The 23,370-nt window shown below is 37.9% G+C and overlaps 1 long non-coding RNA gene across 1 annotated transcript; it reads left to right on the top strand.

The window, feature by feature from the left end:
* The first annotated feature begins 705 nt into the window (after nt 1-705).
* Nucleotides 706-15,748, top strand: LOC122162510. The gene is made up of 3 exons (XR_006169571.1): nt 706-1,155; nt 9,337-9,461; nt 14,972-15,748. It is a non-coding gene; the product is annotated as an uncharacterized LOC122162510 (long non-coding RNA).
* The last annotated feature ends 7,622 nt before the right edge of the window (nt 15,749-23,370 follow it).

Genomic DNA, 23,370 nt, shown 5'->3' on the forward strand with positions numbered 1-23,370 from the left:
TTCACTAAAATGTGCAGTAACGTCTTTGATTTATACTTCCTGTAGTTTCCAATCAGCTAAGCTGTGTGCTATGCAGTTGTAAAGTATCTTTGATACTTACTGACTAGAACAAAGCAGGCATTAACTTTTTGTCAAAAAACAAAGTGAAATGCTGCATAATCTCCATGTTATGGTTCCTGTTCTCTCTAGTTTAATCTACAACACTGGGAATTTGTTATACAACAAGAAACAGGACAATTTTAAGAATTGTCACATTGTGTAATTCCTTTTTGTGTTTGGAGTGTCACAAGCATTGTGGCTCTGGTTCAAGCCAACTGCAGCCTGGAAAATGAAATATAATCTAAAAATACCATAAAAAATGGAAATTCTTAGCGTTAATCTCATGAGAGTCTTTTACGTTCTGTAGTGAAGCTATCTGAACCTGAAGGAGACTGCCTGAAAAACAAGGATCTTTACTGTTTGTAGCTCACCACATCAATCCAGACTACACTCAGAGTCCTGTTCAGGAAAGGCTCTTTGTGAACAGACTGCTCCAATTGCTCCACCCAAGTGGCTACTGAAGAACCTGAATAGGTTTTCATGGCAGAGAGGCTCTCTCCTGAAGGAAAGGACAGAGGGCAGTGCCACTGAGGAGGATGAGCACCAGAATAGGCTAATGTTTAACGTGCAGGCAGTTTGGATTGTAGCTCCGCTCCTGCTCCTGGTTTCTATGAAGGACATATCTCTTTGTGCAGCAGGTTCCTGACTGTGTGATAGGAAGTATAGCTCTGATAGAAGAATTGCAATGTCATTTACAAAGAAAGGAAGGAGAAAGGCTGCCTAGTGAGGTTGTGGATGCCTCTTGCCTGGAAGCATTCAAGTCCAGGCTGGTTGGGGCTTTGAGTCACCTGGTTGAGGGGGAGGTATCCCTGTCTACATCAGGGGTGTTGTAACTAGATGATCTTAAAGATTCCTTCTAACCCAAACAATTCTATGGTTCTTTGATTCTATATGGAATAAATCCATGCAATAGCAGGCAAAAGGGAGAGCTGGAACCCTGTAGTCTTGTGCAGATCCATCTATCAAGCTGGACAACATCTACACATGGACCTCCAGCGGTGTTAGAGGACAGAAGACTCAGCAGTAAAAACTCTGTGGCTTCAGTGACTGGAGATGGTATGCCAATATCATGTATATGAAATGGAAGAACTGACTGGACCTTTCTCCCCCATTGCTGCTCTTTCAGTTAGGCAAAATTCCGTAATTTGCACAGATTGTATGACAGAGCTGAATAGGAACGTATAAAATTTGCAAATCTGCATTAAAAAAGTATCATGCTGCCAAAATCATTTGTATTTATATCACATCTAATGCTCTTAAGCAGTCCTGTGGGTGAACCTGAAGGGCTGAAGTAGTATTTTTATGCTAATATGCTGTAAAATGTCTTAGCAAAATAAGCAAGTCCCTCTGCAGTGGGTGTTTATTTTCCTTGATATGATTTAGAAGATTATCATGTGACAATCTTTTGTGTTGCATTTATAAAATGATCTCTAGGAGAATAGCACACTATTATAATACATTACAATCTAAAGTTGCTTGAGCAGCAGAAAGCTCCTAATACAGTGCTTCACAATGGAGCACTTAAACAGTTTAGTAAAGCTTTCATGTACAGTATTTTAAAGAACTGCTATGAGCCCTGTTTGCAGTGCTTTCAGGAAAGCAGGGTAATATTGAGGAAAAAGCTCCTTACCAGAGAGCTTCCTGTCACTGAACGATCATGTTGCTGTTCCAGCAAATCCAGGTGGGAACATTTTCAAGGAAATGTCGAATACTTCTCCTTTTGCCCAGAAACAGCATAGCTATTTTTAGGGATATTTTCCATTGGCCTGCAGCACATTTCAGTTGCTGTAGCATAATGGAGAGTGGCATATTGTATGTTACGTTGAATTGAGAAAATGACTATGTTGCATCATGTCTGTATTTGGCACTGAAGGATGCTGAGATATTCATATTTCCTCATACTAGTGCCAATTTGTATGCAACGCAGATACATCATAAATAGCATGTGAGGTATGGGGCGCATCCTGCGCTGCCTTGCCCCCGAGTCAGTTGAGTGTCGCAGTGTGATTGTGCACGGCTGGAGGCACTCCCACTGTGTTCGGGTCATAGTCTGTTTGTGGTCATGAGGCTGAGATTGCATAAGTATTGCAATGCTGTTAACCCTCACGATCACCACGGACTGAGCAATGGGGACATCATGGGCTGATGTCATAACTTTTTGCTTTTAGAAGTGGGAGACTTTAGTTTTCGATTATTGCAACCTTTCTGTACATGTATCTCCATTCCCCCAGAAAATGGCGCGTCTTTTATGTGCAGATCTCAGCAATAACCAAGAAAAGACTTTCTGATTTAAATTGGAAAGATCAGCTACACTCTGTTTGGCAAGCTGAACTGCATATTAAAGTCACTTTTGATTTAGTCATTTTAAGAGATCCATCCCTTTCACAATTGCTTTCTTTAGCCCTTGACAGTGAGCTAAGGATGTAGTTCATTTTGGTCTTATTTAGAGAAAATTGCAAACAAAAATATTTCCAAAAGTTCTTCTGAACTATTTTTTAAGTAGTCGGTGAATACTGCGTGAATGAATTAATTTAGGCCGGCCAGCTTGCCACATTGAAAATAAGATTTTAAATGGCTCTAAGAACAGCTGTGTTGGGAGAAATTGGAGCAGAGGCCCCTTGTCCTCAGCATGCTGCTGGTGAGGACGAGTGGCTCCATTAGCACTGATGGGGACTTTGTTACAGACTGGAGGTTATTATTTCAGTCAGGATGAAATATCAGTATATTGACATTTAACCCTGTATTCTCAGCTGGTGTTAAGTAGCAGCTCATTAGAGGGGAACATCTATCCTATGGACTGCAGCAATGATTGGGATTTCATGCCCTCACATGGTTCCTGTTGCTGCTTGATGTGTAATATGATGTTGTGCATATCTTTAAAAAATGAAGACATGAGCCACATTTTTCTCTCCTATCTGTTTGAATGCAGGTTATAACATGCAGCACTACCACTGTTCAGGACTATCACACTTAATTGTGCTTGGTGTGCCAAAATTGTGATCTGAACATCACTTAAATGGATCTTGCACACTTTATGATGGATGCTGAATTAAAAAAAAAAAAACACACCAAAAAAACAAAAAACAAAACAAAACAAAACAAAAACCCAAACAACCCAAAACAAACAAACAACAAACAAACAAAAAACACCAAAAAACCCACCACCAAAACCTGAAAAAAACAGATCATTTAATTTTCTAATCAATTTACCAGATACAGGCTGTGAGGTATGGAAATATTTTGAGCATTTTCCATGTTTTTAATGAAGTGTTACTCCAGTGTGAGGTGGATGCTGCAGCCCAGCTGCTGCAGCAGCAGTGCTCTGCGTGGACACGCACACCTTCAGCCAAGGGCAGACGGCTACAGGCACAATTCTCCATTTTTTAATATTTCTTTTCCCCAGTGGATAAACACCTACATAATTTCAGCAATACGAGTGCTACTATTTTGCCTTTGCATAGTTCAGGAGGTGGATGTGGTGGTTCTTGCAGGAGCTTTGTAGCTGGAGGGACCTGCCAGTCAGCATCAGGGTATATTTTCTTCTCCACAACCTGACCTGCTGTTTCCTCCTCCCTTAAAGTCCAACTTCTAAACCAGTGATATTCTGTGGAGATGTGAGATTTACGTTATCCCTGAAAGCTGTGGAACAAGTTTTTCCTTTTTTTGCAGAGTGACTAAGATAATGGGGAACACACTACCAATATTAAAACAAATGTGCGTCAGATCCCCAGAGGTCTTGGATGCCATGCATGCAGCATTTCCTCCAAACATCTGAAAACCAGCATCATTGTTCTTCTGGAGCAAAGGAAACAATAGGACACATCCATAAATCCTTTCAGAGAAGGGCAGAGATGCGTATGAAGCAATAGGATGCAGACCTCATGTTTGGACAGTAAATGACATAGCTGCGTGCAGGAGGCTCATTGGAGTCCTCCCTTCCCAGATATTCCTTGTGAACAGGCACACACATACAAGCTTCTTTTCTTTGGAAGAATTTTTGTGTGTGTGTGTTTGTTTGTTTATTTAAATTGATATACTGTCAGAATAATTCTCTGCGGCTACAAAGCCTTGAATGAAAAATAAATGCTCTCCTCATGCAATCTTAAATTTTTAGGAACACAATACATAGCACTGAAGTGGGGTGGAAGGTCATAAATGTCCATAGGATATCAGCATCCCAAGCTCCATTAAACTAGGATGTAACTAGGAGACAGTGGCAGAGATTGGAAATTGATTTTGTTTGGAAGAAATTATTTCAAAGTGACTGCATAAAACAGAGAAGTATGTTGTAATATATCTAAGAAAAATATTTCTCACCCTCAGAGCAAGGGACATACATTGTTTGTTCTGATTCAATATTTCATGTTTTGCCTCTATTAACATTATAACCATTTTGGGTAAAATAATAGATATACAGTGTAAAAGTGCAAGTGAAAAGAAGGAATACTGCATTCCCCAGGACACTGATTCATTTACATGATTAGAAATCGGAGCTCAAAGATATTTATACTTTAAATTAGTGCACGGTGAATTAAGGCATAATTGACATGAAAAGAAGGATTCAGTGGCATTAAGCTTTCCTGGGAGATGCTGAGCACTTTTGACTTTTGGCAACATCTCTAGGAACTGTATGTATTTTGTGGCCATAGATGTTCATTTCTACAGAGATGGGGAAATTGCCTATCAACACTGCTAAAGAAAAAATTGTGTTTTAGTTGAGGCACCTATAAAGAAACAAGAGTTACTTGATTTCTTTTTTTTGGGGGGAGGGTTAGGGGGTGGAGGGGAGAAGTCTTCAAAAAGCGTGGGAGAAAGGTGCCTTGTCAATGTTACAACAAAAAGTTTGGAAAAATCTGCAACAATGGTATCTGCTCTAGGAATTTTTTTCTTCATAGTCTCCAGAAGAGACCTCTTAACAGCATTCCTAGGTCTAATCCTGCTTTCCTCATGATCCAAGACACGCACCAGATACCTCCAACCCCCCCTCCCCCCACCCCCCAGTGAAGGAGCGCTAGAAGCCACTTTGCTGAGTTGCCCCATGAGGCTGTTATTGAGTATCATGGAGAATCTTCAGAGTTCCAGGCCCTCACAGATGCTTCTGCACTAGTTCCAGTCCCATATGAGTGTAAACTTCACCAGTTCTTTTCCAGCCTTTGCCTCCTCATTTCTTTCTGTGTTGCAGTACATCTGGATTGATGAAGTTTTCTGATACTGCTTGGTAAAATTACTAGAAGTGTCTGAGGGTAGTGAGTGACAAAGAGGGAGAGATCAACCAGAACAAAACTACAGTAGTAATTATTGGGAGCTCCTTCTGTCCTTTTGTATAATATTTATTTAATATATTTTTAATAGATTGGATATTGGAAGCTTTTATAATTATTCTGACGTTTAAACTCTACTCCTGGAAGCTCAGAGCTTGGTCAGTGTTTGACCTTTTGAAGCTGTGCCAAGTAGTTTAATTAATAATTACTCAACTTATTTATTGAAATTGAGGTTTAACGGAACTAGGCAAAACCTTCTCTATGCAGTCTAGTAATTGATACAGAAGCCTTTCTAGATGGGACAGATATTGCTGTTCATACTTGAAATGTTGTTGCTTTATTAATATGGCAAACCTAAAAATAAGTCCTTGAATACTTTTATACTGTGCTGAAATTGAGTCCAGTCACACACAATGTCAAGTGTTTTCTAACTTAATGTTTGGGAATCCAGCCAAGAAACTGTGTTTTTCTGCCAGAAGTAGAATAACACACCAAGAATATTTCAGTACTCAACAACATTCTTATTAAAAGAACAGAGCCCTTTACAAGTTCTGCATTATTTTGTCTCTCTCTAGGTAAGGTGTTATCTAAAACACTGAGATCTGCATGTAGTTTGCATGCATTTTGTGAAAACTGAGGCTAATTATATAACTATTTTTAATCATTAACAGCTTACATCATTGTAGCTCATTTGCTTTTAAGGCATTTAATACTAAGTTCACCAAATTTGGCTGCATAGAGTCAGACTGTTGAAACCAGTCACAATGAGTTGGATTCCTTATGTGTATGCAAATCCTCCATAGCAGAAGGTATGTAGAATACCTCAAACATGGCTGACACAAAGCAAAGGCTGCTGGCAAATATCTCCTTGCAGTGGGATTCCACATGATGCTGCAAACAATAACAACCGATGTCATGTAATGTGATGTACACGATGTTATGTGTAACTTATGTGAGATGGCTGCATGACTGCACAGTTGTTATTTTCTCCTTATAAGGATTTCAATTAGATTCTATTTTCCAAAGCTGAATTCTCAAAAATGCTCAGCAGTGTGTTCACAGTGAAATCAATCATTGAATTTACTGAAAGCAGAGTAAGACTCTCAAAACTTCAAGAACTTGTGGTCTAGCTTATAGAAAGCTTATAGAAAGACCCTCTAAGCATAGACAAAATAGTATTCCAGGCAAAATAGCAGGGGAAGTTTTCTTTATTCTGTTAGAATATTCGAGGGTACTTACTAATATTTTCAGAGGCAAATATATTTATGCACACTTAATAATGCTTAACTAGCCAGAATTGGGGTTTCAGAGCCTAATACATATAAAATAAAGAATCCATAGAATATTCTTGCAAGGTTCATTTTACAGAGCATGAAACTGAAGCAGAAATTTTGAAGTGACTTGAACAAGAACTGCAAAATTGAAAATTTCAGGCTTGCCAGCCCTAGAAATTTTATGGTGTAGGTCTTTTCTCTTAAACTGATTTCCTAGTTGTTGGCTGCCATGTGAATTTATGCAGAAATATATATATATGAATCCTTATTATACAGTGTTTGCTTTACAGGTTATACATTTATACACATGGTTAGATAATTTACTGGTTACTTTAGTGATGCTCTAAGAGCATTCAAAACAGGTGACAGCTGCTTATGAATGGTATTTAATAAATTTCAATCTGTGGCCTCTTGAGATTATAAAAAAGCAGCTCACAGTTTTATACAGATCACTGCAAAATTACCCGATAGAATTGTAAAACAAATAATCCAAAGCAAGACAATCAATAGTAGCAGGTTGTCCTCAAGAGGCGCCTGGATTCATGAGCAATAGATAAAAGAACAGCCATGGCTATGCTTCTGGTGTTAGAAAAATTGGCTGTGTTCACATCTGTTTACTTGGGGAAGAAAGCAAAAGACTCATCCTGAGTTGTATTTTGCAGAGCAAAATTACAATTTTTGCCCTATTTTTGCCCTTTCCTCTTGAAAAAGAAAAATAAAATTACACAGATACATCTGCTGGCTCTAGGATATTGAGTTCATTAAAAATAAACAATTTGTTTATGATGATATGATTATCAATTAGTGATATACTCACAGTGCATAGTCAGCACTATGAAATTCTCATGATCTCTAGAGGAAAAGTGAGCATGGGGTTCTTTGCTCTTTTCATAGACAAAAAATATAATTAAACCTGATTTCTCTTGTAATGTCAATGATCTCTTTGTCTAAAACAGATACTTTAGAGCGTGTTTATTATACACACGCATTGTAAGGTCCTTTAAAACCAGTATCATTGGTCACAAAGACATGATATTTCAATCGGGAAGTCACTGAACCACAACCCGTTGAAGCTGTGGGCAGACGGAGGAAGCTATGTAAACATCTACTTATTATATGCCTGTACATAACTCCTGTCACTGATGGAGTGTAGGTGATGGACTGAATGTACCTTTGCTAACAGTCAGGGTAGCCTCCTGTATTCAGATTCTCACGCTGGTATGACATATCTTAATATCATGCTATACAGTTTCATTCTTCTCTAGGAGTTCAACTTTGCAGAGCATTGACACAGGGCTAATTTAAAATCTCCTTCAGGCACTTCAACATTTTTCAAAAAAACACAACAACTTCTCAGCTGTCTGGTGTACCTGGTCTTCAGTTTTCAACCTAGCAATTCAATATATGGCTCAATCTCAGCATGGCTGTTATGCTGCCCTGTCTTACTGCTTAAGTACACTCCTGCTAAAATTACAGCACCACCACTGGGGATGAATGAATACAAGATAAGAACTGCAGTTTGCCAATTTCAAAGGAAATGGCATAGGAATTTAATTAGATCCACTGTGTATGCCTCATCGGTTCTTAGAGAGGTTTTCAGTTTAGTCGAAGCAGATGTGGATGGTAGTCCCAGAATTAGGATTATTTTGCAAAGAGCCAGATATTAGAGTCTCAAATGGCAGACCAAGGAACTGGGTAGGTCAGGAACTGACTGCATTATTTTTCCGTTCTTCCATTGGACAGTGTGTATTAAAATTGAGAAGAATGCTCATACAAGGCTATCAGACTGCACTGAATATTTTAGTCTCTATTGGATAATTCCAATATATTGAAGAAATTCTATAAGTCATCCAGTCATAACCTGAACATCCTGAGCATTCACAAGGTCCAAAGCAAGACCTGAACATTTTGAGCATCCAAAGCAACACTTTGTTATTTCCAATTTGAATGAATATAAGGTTAAAGAAACTGGAGGTGCCAGCCTCTCTGGCAGCTGAGACATTCCTGCTGTACAGGTTTCACTGCACAACATCTAGCCAGTGTTGTCTGTGAACCTCCTGGAAGACTGGTGAAATTAGGAATCACAGCCTTCTGCTTCTATCCATAGAGCAACACAACATTACTGTCAGTGACTCTTAATTCCTTCTTAGGACTAAAAGATAACGTTGAAATACAATAACTGCTTTCATAAGCTTGTTTAGCTTGGAGAAGAGAAGGCTCCAAGGAGACTTCATTGTGGCCTTCCAGTACTTGAAGGGAGTGTATAAACAGGAGGGGGAATGGTTGTTCATGAGGGTGGATAGTGATAGGACAAGGGGGAGTGGTTTTAAACTGAGACAGGGGAGATTCAGTTTAAACATTAGGAGAAAGTTTTTCATGCAGAGGACACTGACACACTGGAACAGGTTGCCCAAGGAGGCTGTGGATGCCCCATCCCTGGAGGCATTCAAGACCAGGCTGGATGTGGCTCTGGGCAGCCTGGTCTGGCGCTTGGTGACTCTGCACATAGCAGGGGGTTGAAACTAGGTGATCATTGTGGTCCTTTTCAACCCAGGCCATACTGTGATTCACATTAATTCACAGCTCTCTGCAGATCTATGCAAAGAAATTTGGGTGAGTTCAGGAACAGATGCTTGCCAAGCATGAATTTTATAGAGAAATAAGCATAATTCTATTTTTTAATCTTTTTGTTTGTTTTACAGATGGCCACTGTTGATGCAGATCAAAAGCTTCCTCTGAAACTCATGTAATGCAGCAGGCCAGTTCACAACACCACATTGCAGTGAAAGTTTACATGGCGAGACTTCATCCGCATGATACATGTCTTGTATCCCTATCCTGCTCCTAACAGGTCACCCTTTGATCTGTTCATTATTCTATTCCACGTTGAAAGGTTTCAGCTTTCCTATACAGAAGCTGATGAAACAAGGGGTTTTATTGTCTCAGCCTGTTTGATTTCCAGACTTTCATAAAGAGGATCAAGGAAGCAGACCAGATGCTCATTAGGATATGATGGCTTCAGTATCTCTTTGGTTCCAATATAACTCTCTTCTGGGGGTGGGTATTCAAGCTCTATTAGTGGCTGTTCACTTCATAGCTTTTACTATATTGCATTCTGATTTTCTCCGTGATCATGGAGTGCTGCAAGATACACTTTCTCCAGGGCCACTGTGTCATATGTGTATCACATGTTTAATGTTAGTGCTAGAGAAGAAAGCATGGGCAGAAATTTATACTATTCAGATCCTAGCTTCAGTTGCACTACTCTGTGGTAGAGAACCTTTTTCTGTTACAATTTATTTTTTAAGTAAAGGGAATATACCTTCTTGTCTCCAAATCATTCAGTATCTTTCTTATCTCCTGGAGAGATAAAACTATAGTTAGAATTAGTAGGAAGGTTACTTTTTTTTTCACCTTTGGAAAATGTAAAATGAGATAGAGAAAATTTCCTGTCAAAATCCAGAAAAATAGATTTTTTCTTTCTTTCTATAATTTGCCAGTTAAAATGCAGTTGCTTGCTTCTTCTCTCTCTCACTGACTTCAAATAAGTCGTTGAAGTTGTTGTAGTATAATCTGCCAGGTGGCTGTGCCACACACAGCCATTTGCTTACTCCTTCCCTTCCCAGTGGGATGTGGGAGAGGATAAAAAACAACAACAACAACAAAATCAAACTAGAGAGTTGAGATATAGCTATTTACTAAGATAGAGAAAAGGAAAGCAATAATAGTTATGATAATATACATGTAGGTATATATACACATCAATCTATGTAGCAAATGATGCACAAACAATTGCTCATCACTCACCAACTGATGTCCAGCTAGTGGAAGTGGGTCCAGCAGCGGAAGAGAAAAAGTTGAACACTCATTCCTTTCAAAACACTTTTTTCATGATGTTATATGGTATGGAATACACCTTTGGCCAGTTTAAGACAACTTTCCTAATTCTTTTCACTCCCAGCTCCTTTGGCCTTTCACTGAGAATGGCCTTGACTCTGTACAGCACTGCTTAGCAGCAACTATAAATATCAATGTGTTATCAACATCATTTTTCTCCTAGAACCAAAGCATAGCATCATACCAGACACTCTGAAGAAAACAATTCCATTCCAGCTGAAATTAAGACACAAGTTTAGAAAACTTCAGAGGTTTCTGCCCAAAGGTTTGTGGCCTGAACAATTTACAAAGAAGCTGATCTATTTAAAAATGAGTTTTCTGCTAATTCTATTTACATATGTAGATCTGAGATTTAGTGAGCTAATATTTAATTAGAAATAAATAAGCAAATAAAAACTATAATATTCCCCAAATTATTTTGTTCTTTCCTTAGAAGACAGAGCTTCATTTATTCAAGAATTATCTCAAAATAATCACTTTTTCTATGCAATCACATAATGAAACTTTTCATCAAAAGCAGCTACATTTGCTTTTTTTGACAGAGTAAGACTTGAAGTTTGTATCACATCTTTATTCTGTCAACCTCCTGAACTGAGTGCATCAACAAAAGAGTTTTTTGAATGTTTCTTTTTCTGGTGTTCACTAATCTAATATATAGAGTTGGAAATCAGTTAGGGCAAGACACCGAACTTATGAAAAATTGATCTGCCAAATCTCTATAGAGTAGAAAAAATATCAGGAAAATTTAGTCTGTTGAAAGCAATTTACTCAACTAAGAGAATTTGAAAATTGTGAATGAACAGGATCAATAGTAATAGGCAGGAATGCAAACAAAAAAAATTTTGTTTATATAAGTAAAATTTATCCAGTGGTAGATTTTCTAAAGTGAAATGAAGCATCTTGAATCTTAGCAAAAGGATTACAGCATTTCTCAAGATGTGGGCACACTTACTTCTCAGGCACACAGCTTTTTCCCAAACTGTGAAGGCTCTGATTTTTTCCCTCACATGTAGGGCTTGATTCAGAACAAGTCCCTGCCAAAGGAAACTTCACTAGCTTCAGACTGACAGGATACTAAAACTATTAGGATATTAAAAAACAGAGCCCTATTGTTTAAGAAGCTCACTGTATTTTGAGGTTGGATCCATGCATTCACACTGGACAGAGGGTATTTTGAGCTTATGTGAAGTTTAAGAGAATTAAGAGAAGTTTAAAGCAACCTAGGTTTGGACTATCAGCAAATTACACCCCTCTCTAACATGGCAAATCATAGAATCACTGAAGCTGGAAAAAACCTCCAAGATTATCCAGTCTAACCATCCACCTATCACAAATATTTCCCAATAAACCTTATCCCTCAGTACAGCATCTGAAATTTTCTTGAACACCTCTGGGGATAATGACTCAACCACTTCCTTGGGCAGCCCATTGCAGTCTTGGCCACTCTTTAAGAGAAGAAATACCCAAATACCCAACCTGACCCCCCTTGGGCACAACTTGAGACCATTCCATCTTGTCCTATCTCTAGTTACATGGGAGAAGACACCAACTCCCACTTCACCACAACCTCCTTTCAGCAAGTTGTAGAGAGCGATAAGGTCTGCCCTGAGCCTCTGTTTCTTCAAAATCATGAAATGCCATTATGGTTTGTCTCATTTACTTGACAGATGATGTACCTGTCTCACAGTGCAGTGCTTGGTAAGGTTGCACTTTGTTCCACTATTCAAGAAGATTTTGCTCGTGAAGGGTATCACTACGCCATCTTCTCCCTTTATGATGTTATGTAAGGCGCCCATGAGTCTTACAGTCTGGGTTTTGATAGAGAAATGTGAACATGTGGAAAGTCTCTTCCTCAGCATTTGTTTCACTGCCATATGCAAAAGGCAGACGTAGCTGTGGCCTGTCCATGCCAGCTTGCCATCAACTGGATTAATGTGGCTTTTGTATTCACTCATCTCTTTGCTCCTGCAGTAGATCTTTTCCTGAAACTGTTAGAGATGTTCTTCAAAATTTTGTTTCCTTTGTTAGGTTTCTTCTGGGGAGCTTAGTAGGATCACACTTTTTCATTAATCATAAAACTGAATAAATATCAATTTCTTGATGGTAGCGGAAATAGGAAAATAAAAAAAGATAAATAATTGAATTAAAACAAAATGGAAGATTTTCGTTTTTTTCTGGTGAAAAAAAGGAAAAAAATGAAATTTTTATTTTGGGGCTTTTATCACGTGTTGTTTGTTATAATGCTAACTAGTTTCATATACAGTAATTCTCTTTGATCTCATTTGAATTAAAAAAAAAATATCCAAATTGAAAATATCAGTCACAATTGAACTTTCCCAAAAGAATAGTTCTAGTTTGGGAAAACAATGGTATTTTTTTGAAATTCTTATTTTAATTCTAATTCTAATTCTAATTTTAATTCTAACTATTATTATTATTATTATTATTATTATTGTTATTATTATTTACAGGGAAACATACATTATTTTGAGACACTTTTTTTTTTTATTATTTGTCAGTATTTTTCTTTAAATTGTCTATTATTATTTATGCATTATAATTTCCCATTGATATTGAAGACAATGTTGAACTGGATCAAAGGAAAGAATTAACATAGTCTTCTAATATGTTTCCTCCCTCCCTTCCTATAAATGGCTGAAACCCACAATTAAATGTAAAGCTTTTGTGAAGTAAGAGCTTATTTTAGTTGCTGATGAGGCAAAAAGTTCATCAGGATGGCAGGACGAACATGATGTCAGCAGCAGTTCTTGACAGAGTTGCAGAACAGCATTGCTATTTCTGGGTTTTCATTCAGAAGCATGAATGATTGATTGCATTCTACACTGCTTTCCATTTTCATAAATTATTGTAAAATTATATATTAAAAGAGTGAGATCTTTAAATGCAGAGGAAAGGGGAAAATGCAGTCTGTTTGGAAATTTAGATTCAGATAATATTTCCAGATCTGAATTTTCTTGTCCCACTGTTGTCTGTGTGTTTTTGTGAGTGACCTGTGTTCACCTCGTTTGTTGCATCAGTCATCTCTGCACAGATCAATGCAGCTGTTTGTCTCATTATTACCTTGATGAGATTAATTATCTCTGATTATGTTAGTCTGCTAACATGCATATTCTGCTAGTATTGTATAACAGAGGAAGTTAGAATTTTTACCTTCTGAAAAACACCTTGCATTCTGTTGACAGATATATTCATTTTTTAAAGAGGTCTTATGTGAAGAAAAGAAATGTTTTTTTTTTTTTTTTTTTTTTTTTCTTCTCTATTGAATATTTGGGGTGGAAAATATTTAAAAAATACAATTTATTGTTGTAAACTTCCTTATAAATGCCAAAAAACTGATAGAAATATGACATTTCTGATGTCTGAAGATCTTTCTTATAAGTCTATTGTTTGTACTGCCCTGATAATGCAAGCATTATGAGATAAAGAGCTCTGGATTGGGTCACAAAGGCAATCTGAAGGACCCTGCTTTGTTCAAGAAGGAATGTGGACATTCTCAACCTGGAGAACTCCACAAGGGAGGGTCTGAGTTTGACTTCCCAGTAATACCTAGCACCAAGAAAGTACACTGTTGATGACATCTTTCACTCCTTCCATCAGATGGGATGAAAAGCACTCTTTAGCTGGCTGTTTCTATCTACATGAGACTCTATTTCCACCTCCCATCTGCCTTCTTGATATACTTCTGCAAATGTTCCCACTGTTCTTTTATGGCACTGGGTCACTTTTGCAGAATTTGCTTGACTGTGTTAAGCTCAGCTTCTGTGCTATTGTCCTCAGCATTGCCTCTTAAGGCCATATAAGGCAAAATGTAGCTTTTAGCTTTGCTTTACTTAGGTGACTGAAATACAGAGTAAAATTTCCTCCTTCAGGAAGAGGAACAATGCCTGGAGAAACCATGCTGGAAAATGTGTTGGAGCTGCAAGTTGCCTTACAGTGAGAGATCTATCCCAGTCTCAACAAATCCCAAAGGATTTGTAGATTTCCCAGCTAGGAATTACTTTAGTTTTCTTCTTCTTGTTTAAGGATAGGTAAGAAAGCTACTCCCTTCATTGTTTCTTTCCCCAGACAAGCTTCATATGTTTTCATTTTCCGTTCATGAGGACAGTACACTGTACAGTGAGTTAATGCTTTGGCTTTCCATCTTGAACGGATTTTGTCTTATGAATATAAATGCACAGAACACAGCCAGAGAATCCATTCCTGCCAGATTTTCACAAGTGTGGCATGGAGTCTCTTTTACATCACTGAAGAAAATGCATAGCTAATGGTGGTGACTATGTTGAAAAATGAGTGTTCTGTACCTGAGAACATGATCTACCAAACAGTGTTACTATGCTCTCTGTAGCTGTTGTAGTTTCCATGGAAATAAATAGGAGGCATTACTTTCAGAACAACCTTAACATGAATACAATAATTCAGACTGGAACTCAAGTCAGAACACCACACTGGGACATCATGACTACAGCTCATTGGGAATAGTGCCATCTGATGAATCAACAAAAAGTCTGCCAACAGACATCCTTGCAGTCTTGAACTCAGTTCTGCTGATACATCTGCATAACCTTGACAAGCATTATGGAGAGCATAGATTTCTCCGTTTCTGACTCACAAAGGTAATAACAAGAAATCAAACTAATTCTGGTCATAATCTACCCTGAATTGCAGCTCCCACCAGCTTGCTGAAGGTCGTCACTTTTATCCTTGGAGCCGTGTTTTCCCTCTTGTGTCAGCACAGCATGCTGAAACAGCCGGGGCATTCTTGGGTGTTCACTGACTGCTTTCTGACCATATATTTTATTGACAGTGTTAACTAAAAGCATTTTAAAGGAGCTTCCCAGAAGGATAAAGAAGTTATTAGTGACTGAACCATGAAGACTTCAGAATCAAGGTCACGACTGCACAGAAGCATGGAGTGAAGTACATACACTCTGAGAACTGTAAACCTGGATATTTAAGCATTTGCAGCACCTACAACTTTTGCTGCTGCTCTGTGAAATACAGCTTCATTTGCTGGTGAATCAGTCTTATAAAAATGGTAATTGTGAAGTGCAGTTGCTAGCTGTATCAGGAGAAAAGGGATTTTACGTGTAATGGAGATTCTTTTAATGATAAATTATCTAGCTCCTGGCTACCATGTATGAGCTCTATTAATTGGCAATAAATTGTTCATCATTAAATCTAGTTCACTCTTCTTAATTAGGCCAAGGGTTTTTATTTTTTTATTTTTTTCCCCTTTAATTCTTCCCTTTAATACAGAAAGACATTTGAAATCCCAACGATCCTAACAAACAGCTGCACCAGACAGAGAGTCTGTAGAGTCACTTAAGGGCTGATGTTACACAACTGAGGTCTGGAAGGATCTACAAACCGACGCATTATAGAAACTGGATTTTGAAACACAGTTAATAGAAGTGCCATGTGGTAGACACAGTGAAATGCTGAGGACTCACCTATAATTTAACTAAAAAACCATAACCAACTAATACAGGTTAGGCAGTACTAGGTGAGTACCACATCAGAATGAAATATGAGGTTTTTCAGAGAAGTACAGTGAATTTCTATGAAGTTAATCATTCACCTGTCTGAAATCTACTGTATGGACCACTCCTAGGAGTGAATTAGATTTCCCCCTAATTTTCCTTTTACCATAATAGTTGACTTGCATTCATCAATGCATCACAGAAAATGACAGACTAGTTGTAGCCTAGTCCAACAGAACTCCCTGGTATTTCACCAGCACAACTTGCTGTAGTGCTTCTAAACAGGGAAATAAATAAAACATGGTATAGAAAAAGGCAGTTAATCTGTGGAAGTACCAATTCTCCGACACTGGAAACCCATATTTCCACTCTACTCTTTACTGTCCATCTCCAATTGTGGGGCAACCGCACACAGATTTGATGTATGCATTATCATTCACTTTGCATTGCTAACCAGCTCTCTGGATACCATTTAAGGTTCAGACTTAATCAGTCAGCAATTTTCATACTTCCCCAGCAAGATGTGAATCTTTTCTTCAGGGCAGACACAGAGCCGGACTTGAGCGACAGCAATTGCGACTGCAGGGAATCCCAGTTGTCAGAGCTGGAGTTGAGTCAAATTCATGTGACTTTTCCCATGGGATATAGTTAGCAAATTTCCCTGACAGAGGCTGGAGGCAAGAAGAGATCAGATGTGTTAGAGCTAAAATGTGTTTGTGTGCATTGAAAGATAGCTTCACTCTATCTGCTGAGCAATTAGGAGCAGTTTAGACAATTGTACTCCTGCGTTGTGCACCTCCTATGAGTGCCCTTTTCTGCAATTTAGCCTACTCCAGCACACTTCACATCAGTGGGAATTTCAGGGCATTGATCATGTGCATTTCGCAATGAGCAGTGGAGAGGAAAAACAAAAAAAAGACCATAGATATTAAATATTATTAAAAATTATTAAAAATATCAGCTCCACAGTAACAAACTTCTGGGGTGGAACACATGCTTATTTTGATCTGAATAGCTCTTAAAATTTGCTAGAAGTTACTTCAAAATCCTGAATTTTAACTATTTGCTTTGGTATCAACATGTTATGTCAATTTACATAATCATGCATAAATCATAAGAAAAAATATAATTTCTATTTTTTCCCAGTTTGGAGGGGCATAAAAAACTGATGTACGAATTTGGGGTGACTGAAAAGAAAGTAATTTTTCCAACAAGTTTCTCATAATTAACTATTGTTCGGAAAACAAGATTCTGGTTCAGTTTTGTCTGGACCACTAAATATTGATAGATCATCTTTCAGACATCGTGAAAATCTTTTGAGTTATATCTACTATGCCAGTTTCAGCACATTCATGCTCTTTGAACATTAGAGAGGTTTATTCTTGTTTTTCACCTTCTTCAGTCTCTGCAGAGTTCTTTCACCACTCCTTCCAACAAAGCATGTATCAAACCTTGCTTTTAAGTGGTCAGTTTAAACCGGATAGCAGCAGAAGGCACAGTACTCCTCCTTCTTCCTCTGTGCAAGCCGGGTGCCCTCCAGCTCTTATTGTTTCCCAGCAATGTTTTGTCTCTGTGGGTTACAGCATTACAGCAGACTTAATAATCAATAGATAGCTTTCTCACTTCAAAAATATTCTCAACCATGTCAGATTGGTTAAGTTTAATGGAATATTAAGAGTACTGGAGAAGTGCCTAAGAATCAGAGAACTGGTTTAGATTTTAAGTCACCCTTGAAGTATGGATGTGGATTCATTCCTTTCTCTTGCTCACCTTATATGATATTTAACTTGCTAGTTTCTCACCACTATCAAACACTGTTATCAGTAGATTTATTACTTCTCATCTTTCTCCAGGGTTTTGATAAGTGTAATCCCATGCATGTTGAAAATAAAGGACGTGCTTTTCCCACACCTACAGTAGCCAAGAAAACAAAAAAGCTTACACTTAATATCAGAAGTTGGAGTCATCCTCAAACTTTTTCATAATAGCAGATACAGCTGAACGCTTGATTAAAGGAAGCTATCAAGAGTTCAGTGTAAAACTTTTGCCATCTCAGGATCAAAACATTTTGTTTTGGTATATTTTTGGATTTTGATCTTTCAGTGCAGTAAGAAACTTTTAGTTCCATCCATGCCAATAAACCTTAGGGCATTCAGCTTTACTCAGGATGTACTCAGCATCTATCAGATTATTTTCTTGAATTGTAGCATAATTGTATTTGTTTCTCTTCTGTTTCCTTTCTTACTGCAACAATGATTTGCTCTTCCAAAATATTTGTTATAGAGCTTATAAATAATTTAAATATCTATTTTCCAAGGATAACATCATGAGAGAAGGATATAGTTTCAGATTTCCTCTTCATAAAATATGTTCCCAGTCTTTCATCTTTTAATTTAAATGTATCTAAGTGAGTCTCAGGTCCTTTATGAATAATTAGTGCACAATATTAACTGTTAAAGAAATCATAGTGAAACCATGCCTTGCTGTAATTAAATTCTGCCACATTAAATAGGTTCTTACATTTTTTCCCCATCACACAAAGCAGTTTTAAAAAGAAACAAAAAGAAGGAGGCTGTGAAACAGTGCAGCCCCTCCCTCTCCTTTTCTCTGGTCTGGAGACCTAGATCTTGCACAAGGAAGCAGCAGCTCTGGACCAACAAATTGTCTGCTGTTCAATTTGCCTAATTCTCAGTCTGTCTAGACTCTTCCTATGAACAGTAGAATCATTTCAACCCATTGGAATGAAGGAAATAGAAAAAGAGAATATTGAACCTAAAAAACAGTGTACATCTAGAAGTTTTTGTGGGTTCATCTGAAAAACCTAAGATAAAAATCCGAGATATCCTCACTGCTGTGGCTGCTCTTTGCTGGATGATACTTATTCTAGGCTCATGCTTTCCAGCAAAGCTGGGTAGACCACAGCTTGCTGCCCTTACCAGAACATTTCTTGTGAGCTGTCATCTCTGAATGGCAATATAAAATGTGAATGGGACTCCAGATTTGTCTAGGACTGACAAATATCTGCTCCAGACCAGAAATGGAAGATAGAGTTCTGAAATATTTACAGACATCTTTCAGATCTGCTCCATCCCTTCTGCTTATGGAAAATACTTGGTATAGAAATGGAGACTTGCACAACGAAGTCCTGTTTGTGCAACAAAGCAGGAGAAGCTGACAGAAACTGGGCTTGAGATTGAGGTGGTGGGAATGCTGGTTGGTCCTCTGTGGAGCCAGTTACTTGAAAAAAGAAGACTTGAAAATATAAAATAATGAAAATATTTTTTCTAGGTTTTGTGAAAAAATAAGGCAACTAGTCTTGGAAGGGTGGGAAAAACAGAAAAATCACGTGAAATTTAATCCCTGGCTGTGGAACTTATTTTTCACTTCAGCTTTGTCTAGCCCCTTGTAGTGTAGTGTGTTCCCCCTGAAGTAATGCAGCAAGCCTGGAAACTATTGACAGGTCTGAATTATAGAGCCGTGAACACCAGAGAGCAACTGCTTGTTGCCTCTTGCCTATCTGCAGAAAACGGGAAGAAAGGAAATGCAAGAGAAAAAGAAAAAGATGATGGACCTGCAGAGTACCTGGGGGCACTCCCTCCCCTCTCCAACTCTTCGCCTCCGCTATATGAACTGTGAAAAGACCTAGAGCTATTATAGAGAAGAAAGAGGAACTGGTACCAGATGGGACCTCTTGTCTCCATCTATCTCCAGCCCAAACAATCTGCTACAGAATTTAGAAGAGAAGGATGGAGAATCTAATAGTGTCTCAGAGTTGAAAAGATGGCTCTGGCTCGAGCACTGCCAGCCTGTTCTGGAGGAGGATTATTACTATTCTCTGTGCCAAAGGATATGGCTATTTTTCTCTCTCACTCGCTCTTTGCAACAAACATTTGGCTACTATTAGCCAGCTGGCAACTATAAATGAAACATCACGTACCACTTAGTACTGAGAGTGCCATCCACGGTTTGCCAGCAGTGCACACCACTGCGCTTGCTGTGCACCCATGCCAGTGCTGCTGAGCATGCATGAGAGCTGCAGGGATTCTGCTCAGGAGGGAGGCAGGAGATCTACAGCAGGACCTATAAGCCATCTTGCAGGAGAGTCAGGCCAAGATGTGGGTCGTGAGAGGTGGTGGACTGGATATATGCTCTGAGAAATTCATCCCACATTGCTTGTTTATAGCATTCTGCCTCTCTGGGAGTTTTGCAGAAGAAAAGGCAGAAAATACTGAAAATGCGTATGGAATGGAACAGCACACCAGCAGAAAATCAGGAGGCATATTTCACTTGCAAGTCTGTGATGCTGAGCTGGCCTGCTCCTGCTCTCCTGCTCACTCTCCCTGCTTCCTTTTTTCTTCTTCATATATTTTTTACTGATATTTTATATATGTTTATTTCATCTTTTCTGCTGGATAGCCCCCCTCCCTTCCCCTTTTTTTTCTTCTTTTTGCATCAACTCTTCCTTATTAATTCCAAAATCATTTTTTAAGCACTGAGAATGAGACATTTGTTTAATTGGCAGGCAGTATCCCAACGACCTATATTTAGTTGTACAGTAGCCTGGAAAGCTGAGTACTTCAATACTTCTAATTGTCTCCTATCAGAGTTAACATTCAAGACTTGAATATTTGCTCTTGGAACAAACAATGCCATGTGGTATCATAAAATTGTTCCAAAGATTTTGCAGCAAAACTAAGTAGCTATTTACTTTAAATATGCCAATTAAGCATTACTAATGTACAGTACATTTCTAGGCTAAGGATGATTGATAGTAGCATGCAGTGAAATGTTCTCAAACTGCAGTTGGAAAACGTAAATGTATGAAATGAAAAAAATCCTCACGGACTGGCAGCACTATTTACATGTTTCAAAATAACACTTACAAATTGTTCTTTTATTGTTCTTTAAAGCTCTCTGCATTTCTGCTCCGTACTTTTAACTGATCAACTTTTAATTGTAGCCAATGCAATCTTACTGAGTGTTCTTTAAGGTTACCTTATTATTTAGTACCTGGTTCAAAGAGATGTTATTTGAGTTACCTTTAGTTAATAGAAAAACTCACTGATTTAGGTACAAACTGATGGAGAAAAAGGGCTTGACAAAAACCAAGAATTTCATTCTCCAAAAAATGTCAAGGTTTACAGGTGCCTTTTTTTTTCTTTTGTTAGAGAACAAAGGAAATAATTTCAATGGGAGAGAAAGAGAATGAAGTCTCTTCACAGCTCTACAACAGCCCAAAAACCACAAGAAGCCACCATAAGAACATTTTGTCAGTCTATGTATTTTTATGTATATTTATATGAGGTTCAAAACTGACAGATTTGTGTTGTTTTGATTAATTCTAGGTAAAGTGGAGAAAATTATCTTCAGCATAGTGACTGCTTAAGCAATAAAAGCTACTGAAAAGATATTCTGTGGTCATGTTAGAACAGCATTACAATCATTTCAGGCTAAATGGGAGCTTTGAGGCTGTCTTCTAACTTAATGCAGAGTTTATACTTCTGAGCGAAGTCCGTGTCTCTTATGTACTTTCCTTTAACCTAACAGGAATCTAACGTGCATTGTTTACAAAGAAGCATATTTATTCTCCTTCAAGAAGGAATGCTCTGTAAACACGCAGATTTTTTTTTGTTAAATTGCAATTGTAAAGAGATATGACAAGTACAATTTTACTTTTTTAGTCAGGAAAGGATCATAAATATACTGACCGTTTACAGTGTAGTTTTATCCTAGAAGGAAGTAATAATCAATTGCCTACCTCTTGCCATATTAGGTAGGTGACTGAAAAGATTAATTATTGTAATTTTCTTTACTGCTATGGGACCTGATCTTATATATCTCCTTGAATCCCCCCAATTTTGAAGACTCTCGAGGATGGATGGAAATTGAGGGGTGCATTTCTGCAGATTTTAATAAGCTTTGGATCATGTTGCAAAAAATACAAAAATAACAGGCAGTGAAACTCCTATCAGCAAAGAATTCACTTAGCTGGGTGCCCATTTTGCCTGATGTATTTATACTGAGTAATTTGACAGCAGTGGAATATGTGCAGTTGAGCCATACACTGTCATTTCATACTAACAACAGTCGCTGGCTTTGTGAGACAGTGTTAATAAGCACATTTCAGTTTCAAAGGCATCACCTGTATTATTCTTTTGGATTCCAACAGGTATAGCAAATATAGACACTTGTTTGTGATGGAAAGCTCTTGACTCAATAAATTGTTAATGCAAAAGTAACTTTTTTGTAGAAAGGTCTTTCAAACCTTCTTTTAAGAATGAAAGTAGACTAGCCACGTTTCCAGAAAAAAACGTTTTGAACTCAGTGGATAGCTTTCAAGACTCATTTCTGTCTTTTTATATTTAAGATTTTCTTTGTTGTTTTTCAAAAATATATTAAAAACTTTTCTTATCTTCTCTGATACTATAGTCTGTAGTATTTGCCATCTTTCATGACAGTGAGCAAAGCAAAGTTGCTCTAGTATGTTCTCTCTGGATTTTCTTCTCCAAGATTGTTTAAAGTCCTGGGAAGGAAAGATTTTTCTAGCTGAAGGTGTCATGGTCAAGAAACGTGACCTTTATAAAAACTGGTCTTCCCTTCAAACTGATCCATTACCAGCAGCAGCAGACAAGTACAGTCAAACACTTTTCCAGCCAGGATTATCTTAAGAAGTACTAGCAAAGTTTAAGCTTCAGAGAACATTGGGCAGTTTAATGTTTTCTAAAGAAATTGTAATTTCAGGAATAACATGTTAGACATTCCAGCTGAGGATGCAAGAGCTAATGTAAGAGATACGAACCTTTTTGTCTGAAATATCTGTGGTTCATTGCTGCTATCAACCCAGCACAAATGACACAAAGAGATTCCTCTCTGCTTAATTTCCTTCTTCTCTACCATGTCAGATTATGCATCACTTTATTAAAAATACGTTGTTGTTATAAGACCTTGAGTTAACAATCTCTTCTGATCTAAGGGCACAGAAACAGGAACTGAGATAGTGCGTTGATTTTGAGGTGAATGTGTGCTGGAGGATGAGGACTCTCACAAACCCACCACTAAGTACTTTCTACCCAGCCTTTCTTGAAGAGGTTTGTTTGTGGGGCTGGCTCAGTGACTGTTCTCCAAATCTGATATGTATAATGATCCAATTAAAGCAGACAAACAAACAAGCAAGATATTCTCAAAACAGAGGAAAACAAAGCCAAGAAAGAAACTTCTTTCTTGTGTTGTCTTTGAAAACCTATTAGTTTGTGTCAACATGGATTACTCAATCATCTCTACTGAAGGAGCAAGTATTAGTCAGTATTTTAACTAATGTTAACTAAGTCAATTAACTAA

Source organism: Centrocercus urophasianus, unplaced genomic scaffold (genome assembly GCF_019232065.1).
Source record: "Centrocercus urophasianus isolate 14NV4802_14NV808 unplaced genomic scaffold, USGS_Curo_1.0 seq_21, whole genome shotgun sequence".
NCBI classification, from domain to species: domain Eukaryota; kingdom Metazoa; phylum Chordata; class Aves; order Galliformes; family Phasianidae; genus Centrocercus; species Centrocercus urophasianus.